Raw genomic sequence first — 8,937 nt, 5'->3', positions numbered from 1 at the left:
TCTCAAATTGAAAGAATTGAAAGTTCAAGCCTCAATTTGCAATACTGAGGGATTCTACAGGCGATTTTCAATTACCTCATACGTATGTGAAAGCTGCACAATGAATAAGGAAGACAAAAGAAGAATTGATGCCTTTGAATTACGGTGTTGTGAAGAATAGTGAATATACCATGGACTGCCAAAAGAACGAACAAATCTGTCTTGAAAAATGTACAGCCAGAATGCTCCTTAGAAGCAAGGATGGCAAGACTTTATTTCACTTACTTTGGACTTGTTATTAGGAGGGACCAGTCTCTGGAGAAGGACATCATTCTTAGTAAAGGAGAGAGTCAGCAAAAGAGAAGAAGACCCTCAACAAGATAGATTGACACAGTGGCTGCAACAATGGGCTCAAACAGCAACAATTGTGAAGACGATGCAGGACCAGGCAGTGTTTCATTCTTTGTATACAGGTTCGCTATGAGTCAGAACTGACTTGACGGCACCTAACATTGGGCAAAAAATTGAACAAGGCAGGAAGCATCAAAAGAAGATGGAAAGGAACTAATGGACCACAACTACCTCAGCCTCCACCAGCCAGAGTCCAGCACAACTAGATGGTGCTCAGCTACCACCACCAACTGCTTCCCAAGCCCTTGGTATTTCATCTTGAGCAACTCAATGTTAAAACTGAAACAATAACCATTTACAGAGACAGATTGTGTGACTAATTAATGAACTGATATGGCTTCGCTACTACATTCCTCATTTTCCACTTATTCTGAAGTATTCTGGCTGCTCATTCTAGTTCAAGAATAAGATACAGAATCTGTGCTCCCTTCAGCAGCACAAGCATTACACATATGGGGTGGAAAGGTATCTCTCATGCCTTTGTCTCTAGAGTCATTCCATTCCTTGTCACTTTCTCTTCATGATAATACCATACCAACTGTTCTCTGTCCCATTACCTCCTTCTACTTTTCAAGGCATTTTTCATACACATTTTGTCATATGATTCAGTAAGGTACTGGGGACAGTTATTCTTAGCCTTATTAGATCAGTGAGAAACTAAGGTTTGTTGTTGTTAGTTGCCATCGAGTTGGTTCTGACTCATGGTGACCGCATATATAACAGCATGAAATGTTTTTCAGTCCTGTGCCATCTTCATGGTAATTGGTATGTTTGAGTCCATTGTTGTGGTTACTCTGTATTTTGAGTGCCTTTTAACCTAGAGGGCTCATCTTCCAGCACAATATTAGACAATGAACCAAAAAATATTCTAGGTTAAATGGTTTACTCAAAGTTGTGTTCATTCATTCAAAAATATTTACATTTACCATGTGCCAGACACTATACAATGAACTAGAGACACAAAGGTGAATAAAACACAGTCCCTGATCTAAAAGAGGAGACAGGAAAGTAAACAGGCAATTATTGGATCAAGGGATAAGTACAATAATAGGGGTTAAGCAGAGGGCACTAAATGTAAACTGTAGGGAAACTCCTAATCCAAACGTGGGAGGTGGAGTAAGAGAGGGCTTCATGGGATAAGTGATATCTAAAGGACAGGTAGAATTAAACAGATGAAGATGACATTGGGATGGATAAAATTATACACAGGAAACAGCAACATGCAGGGTGAGAGGAAATATGATGTACCAAGTAACCTGCTTTTTAAAAAAAAATTTATTTTTGTTGTTGAGAAAATATACAGCAGAACATACATCAATTCAGCAGTTTCTACATGCACAACTCAGTGACACTGATTACATTTTTTTAAGTTGTGCAGCCATTCTCACCCTCCTTTTCTGAGTTGTTCCTTTCCCATTAACATAAACTCACTGCCCTCTAAGGTTCCTATCTAATCTTTCCAGTTGCTATTGTCAGTTTCAACCCATACAGATAGATCTTAAAAGAACACAATGCTCAAGGAAGACAGTCTTTATTAGCTAAACTAACCTATTTGGTTTTATGAAGGTTTCAGGGAATATTTTTGGTTTAAGGTTTAAAGATTATCTCAGGGCAATAGTTTCAGGGGTTCATCCAGCTTTCATGGCTCCAGAAAATCTGAATTCCATAAGAATTTGAAATTCTTTTCTGTATTTTCCTCCCTTTGATCAGGATTCTTCTATAGAATATTTGACCAAAATATTCAATAATGGTAGCCAGACACCATCCAGTTCTGGGTGACCTGCTTTTAATGTGTGACAAGGGGGTAAGGCCACCATGTTTAGTCACACTGGTTGTGTACTGCTCTACCCTAGCAGTCATTATTCACATAGACTAGGATAAGAATGCCCCCTCCACCCATAGTTGGGCATTGTGGCTTTCTGCAAGAATGATGAGTGGGGAGAGTGGAGAAGAAGGCAGTGGCCAGATGATGAAGGACCTTGAAAAACATGCCAGCTAAAGCATTTGGAAATAGCCTGGAGGCAATAGAAAGCCTGGTCAGGTCTTATTTCAGAACTATTATTCTGTTTGTGGGATGGAGAATGGATTCAGGGAAACCAGTTAGGAGGCTGTTCCGATAAGGCAGGTAAAAGTGAGACAGGCTGGAATGAGTTCTTGGAAGTTAGGATCAGAATAAAGGATAGCTTTAAGAATTTTTTTTTTTTTTTTATGAAAAGACAGAATTGATCAGACTTGGTAATTTTCAGGATGTGAGAGATGAGAGGGAAAGGGAAGATTCAAGATGAGTTGCAGCTTTTGGTCTTAGACAACTGGACGCATGTTGGTGTCATTTGCTAACATGGGTGTCTTAGTTATCTAGTGCTGCTATAAGAGAAATATCACAAATGGGTGGCTTTAACAAACAAATTTATTTTCTCAAAGTTTAGAATGCTAGACCTCTGAATTCAGGGTACCTGCTCTGGGGAAGGAGTCCTGGTGGCTCAGTGGTTAAGAACTCAGCTGCTAACCAAAAGGTTGCCAGCTCAAACCTATCTGCCACTCCTTGGAAACCCCATGGGACGGTTCTACTCTGTCCTACAGGGTCGCTAGGAATCGGAATCAACTCAATGGCAATGGGTTTGGTTTGGTTTGGCTCAGCTCTAGGGGAGGGCTTTCTCTCTGTCAGCTCTAGAGGAAGGTCCTTTTCTCTTTTGAGGTTCTGCTCCTAGGTGATCTTCATGTGACTTGGCTTCTCTCTTGCTTGTCTAATCTCTTTTGTATCTCAAAAGAGATTGATTTAAAACACACCCTGCACTAATACTGTCTAATTCACCTAACAAAGAAAACCCATTTCCAAGTGGGATTATAACCACAGGTATAGGGATTAGGATTTACAACACATTACAACACTCTGACCAGTTCCATGCAGGTACATCCTACATTCAATCTGTAACAAAGGGAAACCCAGGAGGAGGAGTTTAGGGGAAGATTATGAATTCATTTTGGACATACTGAGTGTGAGATATTTTTGAGACATACAAGAGGAAAGCAGACAGTTAGATATACGCATCTGGAGCTCAGGAGAAACGTGGTGGGGCTAAGACAAAGTGCTGTCAGGATGCACCTGCATAGAGCTGATCCGAGTTGCTGTGGTTACAGGGGAATGGGCTCAGGGGCACCAGCTGGAGTGGGCTGAGGAGGTGAGTTAGTGGAAACAAGGAAATGAGAGACATTTCTTTTGAAAAGTTTGGATGTGAAGGAGAAGAGAGAGGGGCAGTTTACAAGTTTTGTAAATTTACATCATCGTTTTTCTGGAGGAAGGTTGAGGATGGTTCCACAGAGTCTACAGTCCCAGTGAAGTTGAAGGATCACTGCATGTTAAAATGCCCCATCAGTGGGTTTTCTCTTTTAATGAAGCTTGATGCTTTTATCTATCTATTTCAACTCTTTAGTATTTCCTTCCTTCCCTTCCTCTCTCCCTCTCTGCCTCCCTCCCTACTGCCTACTGATTATAAATGTATTAGAAGGTCAATGACAGTAAAGATCAAGCACCACAAAAGTCATTCCCTGGGCTAAAGAACATAAATTTCAACAAATCAACACTAAAAATTCTGTATAATATCCATTAAAACTTACCATGTTTCTTCAATTCTAAGATGTTACCTTTTAACATTTTAAGGGAATAGATATATAATAGCTAACATCCATATTTTACTTACTTTGTACCAGGTATTCTTATAAATGCTTTACATGTGTTGATTCACTTAATATGGTTCATTTAATGGGTTGGAATATTTCATCTAATCTTCCCTGAAAAGCCGTTATTAAACTAATGGTACAAACTGAAACTCTATGGCTGTTTAGAATCCAGGAACCATGCTATGTGCAGAAATAAATTACAGATATAAATATATTTTTAAATATTACATTGAGGAAATTTTCTCATCTTAGCCTAGTTTGGTGGGCCTGTGCTTGTTTTATGAGGATCACCTGATACCCTAAGACACCTTGGACCTCCTATAGCTTAACTATCTAAAGCTTCAAGAGTGGAGCCTCCATCCTGAGATAGTGAGTTAACTAATTCAGCAACCATTTACAGGGGTCTGCTTATGGCTTTTACCTAGGCTAGAAAAATGTTTCTGATTTATTTACAAATGGGTGAACTATCTATACCACCGGTATAGAGTCAAAATATATGATTATATTGGGTTGAGCCCTTCGGAAGGAATCTGAGATGAGGCTTTGCAGAGGGAGAAGTTGAACTGTGATGCAGTTCCAGCACAGGCCTTGGCTCTGAAGCTAAGATGTCCCTTCGGAGATACTCTGAATTGAGGCAAGGTGACTGGCTGGGTCTTTGTACCACTGCACTCATTGCATATAAACAGGCCCCAGGGAGAGGTTGTAACCTTGGGTGATGTACTTTTTACTTTTGGCTGAAGGCAAAGCCTGGGGAAAGATTCAGCTTGAGTGGTTAGCAGGCAACTTTTCCAGCAGGGCTTTAGTGCCGAAGGTGGGAACTGGGTGACACACTACAATGCCTACTGCAGTGATATATGTTCATATGTTTTATATATATGTCATATATATATACTCATATACACACTCACATGTATCTATAGACATACATATACATGTAAGTGTGTATTTATAGTCATACAATTTAAAATAGGATAAATCAAGTAAATAAAATAACCACAGTGAAATGTGATATAATATATTGGATGGATTTATTCACATCATAGGCTATGATCACTACAATACATTGGTTCTCAGTACTGTCCCTTAGGGAATATTTTTGAAATTTGAGGGGGCATATTTGGAAACCCTGGTGGTGTAGTGGTTAAGAGCTAAGACTGCTAACCAAAAAAAGTTGACAGTTTAAATCCACCAGCTGCTCCCTGGAAACCCAGTGGGGCACTTCTACCCTGTCCCATAGGGTCACTATGAGTCAGAATCGACTTGACAGCAATAGGTTGTTTTTTTTTTAATGGGTTATGGCACACAAAAGAGCTAAAAGGTGCCATAGAAACCCCAGACATAGTCCTCCCTGCCCCCATTGTGTAGCAGCAAACCAATTTCCTTTTGGAAATTGGAACCAAGAACCCCAGCTAGAAAAGCAACCTCTTTTTTGCCTGTTGGTTCCATAGTATGAGAAGCCCAAAGTGACCAGATACCAGTCTCTACTTCTCAAAATTCAAGGAACCATAATTATAACCCCTGATAGAAAGAGTCCTCTATTGGAAAGTAGGATTCTCCACACTAGCAGAGCTCAAAGTTATGGGCACTGGAACCAAAAACTGTGCAGGTGCATTGTTAGGTGTAATGATGAGAAGAGCCCCTTCCACCACCACCTTCCTGACTCTTGGAGCTACATATTTTGGGAGGAACACTACTGTATATTGGTTGCTGACTCAAAGCATACATATATCCTATAACAGGGTACTCTAACCTTTTAGTATGTTATTCCCCAAGTGGCACCAGAACTCAGTCTTCAGTAGATCATTCCATCTTCCTACTAGGTCAGCTGCTTCTGCTGGTAGGGTATACAAGACCAGTAAATTCCATTTACGCGATTCCAGTGTTGCATTTCCTTTCCTGTGAAATGAATTACTTGGAAAGAAGCAATATTGTACAGAATATTATAACAGTAAATAAGCGATAACATAGTAAGTTCATTGGTGGTAGTACTGGCAGAAGCATTCTAGGCATAGAAGGCAAATCCCTATCCACAATACGTATTTATTCTCCCTCCGTGATGGAAAAACCAACCAATCAACCAAAAAAACCAATTGCCTTTGAGTTGATTCTGACTCATGGCAACCCCATATGTGGAAGGAGTCCAATACAATCAATCTGCTAACAGGTGCCTGGTTGGTCCCCACTGGAAATAGTGCCATATCAAGAGTGCAGGAACTGAAGAAATAACCGTCGAGTGGATTTGCAGACCTACTGGACCCACTGTCATTTAGACTTGGGTGAAAACTCCATTTATCACTGGAACACCAAAAGTCCCCAATTCGATTGGTGAACTCAATGGCATTTTGGATCCTCAGGAATCACCATTAATTCAGAAACAGTGTCTAGTAATCCCCAAAATATCTGGGTATTTCCTTTTCCCTAGTGCACAAGTTACCCTAGTGAATGACATCAGGTTCCCTTGGGAAAGGCTTGAATGAAGACTTGTAGTATGTATTTATGGCAGTACTGTAGGATTCTTTCTCAGGGACCAGCCCTCCTTTCAATTAAGGGGCACCATGCCTGTAAACTAGCTTAGGTATGGAAACTGGATGAGAAGGATGATTTTTCATTTTAATGGCTCAAGGCCAGCATACTCAGAGTTTGTTTTTTCAATAAAGATCAAGGAATATTTCAGAAGTCTGCCCACCTATTTTATTCCTAGGGCCACCTGGATCAATTAAAAAAAAAAAAATTTTTTTTTTTTTTTAGGTACTGTCAAATATACCTGTAGGTCAAGACCTTTGTTTATTACTTTTTTCCCTGCTGTCCACTACAGTAAATGTGTCCATGTTGCTTCTGCCAGTTAGGCACCGGTATCCCAGTATCCCACTGTCACAGATATCAGGAAGCCACCTCACTGGAAGCATCTCCTACCATCATATCCAGCTACTACAGAGCTTTTCTGGTGCTCTCTTCACTAATCTGTTTTTCAATGCCTTAGTGTAATTTTTAATTTTTTTAGTGTAAAGACTGTCATCTGGGCCCTCAAGGTGTATGTAGGTTGGGTTTGGGTGTGCAGGTTACACATGATAAAATCACTCCAACATTCTTATCTCGGTAAACTTTTGTATTTCTTTTTCCACATTATACCAGGGGCATTCTAGCATCTTGATCTCATTGAATGTAGACTACTGCAAGTTTCATTTAACCAACTGAGCAAACTGTTAGAGTCACATTCAAAGCACTAGTTAATATCTTAAATCCACACTTTCTGGTAAATGCACCCATATCAATAAATTTAACCCAATCCTTAACTCTTTATTTTGTTTGGAACTTGACCAAGAGTTGTTCAGCTTTTCAAAAGTCATGTCACCTATAACAACACCAATCTTGATGTTTGAGTTGCTAACACAACACATTCATATTGGTCAGCATTTGTAGTTATCTCATTCAAAATGGTTCTACATATGGGGGTGTTATGAACTGAATTGTGTTCCCCCAAAATGTGTATTGTAATTCCTAACCCCTATGCCTGTGGTTATAATCCCATTTGAGAATGGGTTGCCTTTGCTATGTTAATGAGGCAGCATTAGTATAGGTTATGTTTTCAGTCAATCTCTTTTTAGATATAAAAGAGATTAAACAAGCAAGAGAGAAGCAGAGATGGGGGAAAAGAGATGCCAAGCCACATGAAGATTACCCAGCAGCAGAAGCCAAAGAAACAAGGACCTTCCTTCAGAGCCAACAAAGAGAGAAAAACTTCACCTAGAGCCTGCACCCTGAATTTGGACTTCTGGCTTCCTAAACAGTGAAAAAATAAATTTCTGTTTGTTAAAGCCACCAATTTATGGTATTCTGTTATAGCGGCACTAGGAAACTAAGGGGCAAGCCATCTTCTACTTCATGTTATCTTCCATTAGAGTTGTGCTATAGAATTTACTTATGAAATACTTATTAATTTTAAATTACTTTCTATTTTCCCTTTGTTATTGATTTTTTTGTGATTTGAATAGGTAGGTTATATTGTCTATTAATTTCATTTCAAGATAGTAAGGGAGTATTAAATATACTAGTTACAAAAAAGGGGATGATGGGTCTGATAGGGTTGTGGACTGTTCCCTCCCCCTTTCAAATGAGGTCTCAAGAACTTGGGTAGATATGCCATGGTGAAGCAAAGAGGATCTTGGGAGCACTCTCCAAATTAAACCATTTGTTATTACTTTTCTGAAAGAAGGCTATATTTAAGTGGAAAATTCAGTGTCCTATTCAGTTTACTTACAAACCCATGCAAAATGGTATTAGTAAATAGATACACCAACACCAGTAGTTAAAAACTGCCTCACAGATGCAACCAAAGCAATCTATTTTGTATTTGAGAGAGGGCTTTGAGAGAAAAAGTACATTTTTCTTCATGCTTCCCTGATGATAGAGGAGTGAAAGCCAGGAGAATGCCTCCTTGGTTCCCGTTGTCTACATGATCTGAATCACAATTTTATCAGACTAGTAAGAGTACGTTTGTGACTTATCTGCTTAGCTAAACTGGGTGGTTGAATGATAAAGGAGAGGATGCTAAGTGAATGCTACCAGCTCACATCCTTCTCTCCTTTCTTACATGGAACCTTTGCGGAGGCTCTGAAAGTTGGGAGGAAGAACCCCAGAAGGCAGTATACACTTTCGGTTTGTGAATAAGCAGGATATCTTTGCTCATGACCCAGGAACTCTGTAGCTGTGTTTTGCTGTTTAATGCTTCCCTGCAGGTTTGCTCTGTGGCCTGTCAGGGGCACAAGGGGCTGCCTGGGAGCTGCCTCCTGCCTTCCTTGCTAACATACCTCCTCTCCTCTTCCAGATCTCAATTAATGTCACTTTCTCAGGGAAGCCTGGGTTTATGCA

Source organism: Elephas maximus, chromosome 6 (genome assembly GCF_024166365.1).
Source record: "Elephas maximus indicus isolate mEleMax1 chromosome 6, mEleMax1 primary haplotype, whole genome shotgun sequence".
In the NCBI taxonomy this organism is placed as follows: Eukaryota; Metazoa; Chordata; class Mammalia; order Proboscidea; family Elephantidae; genus Elephas; species Elephas maximus.
Note: the sequence above shows the minus strand (reverse complement) of the source record.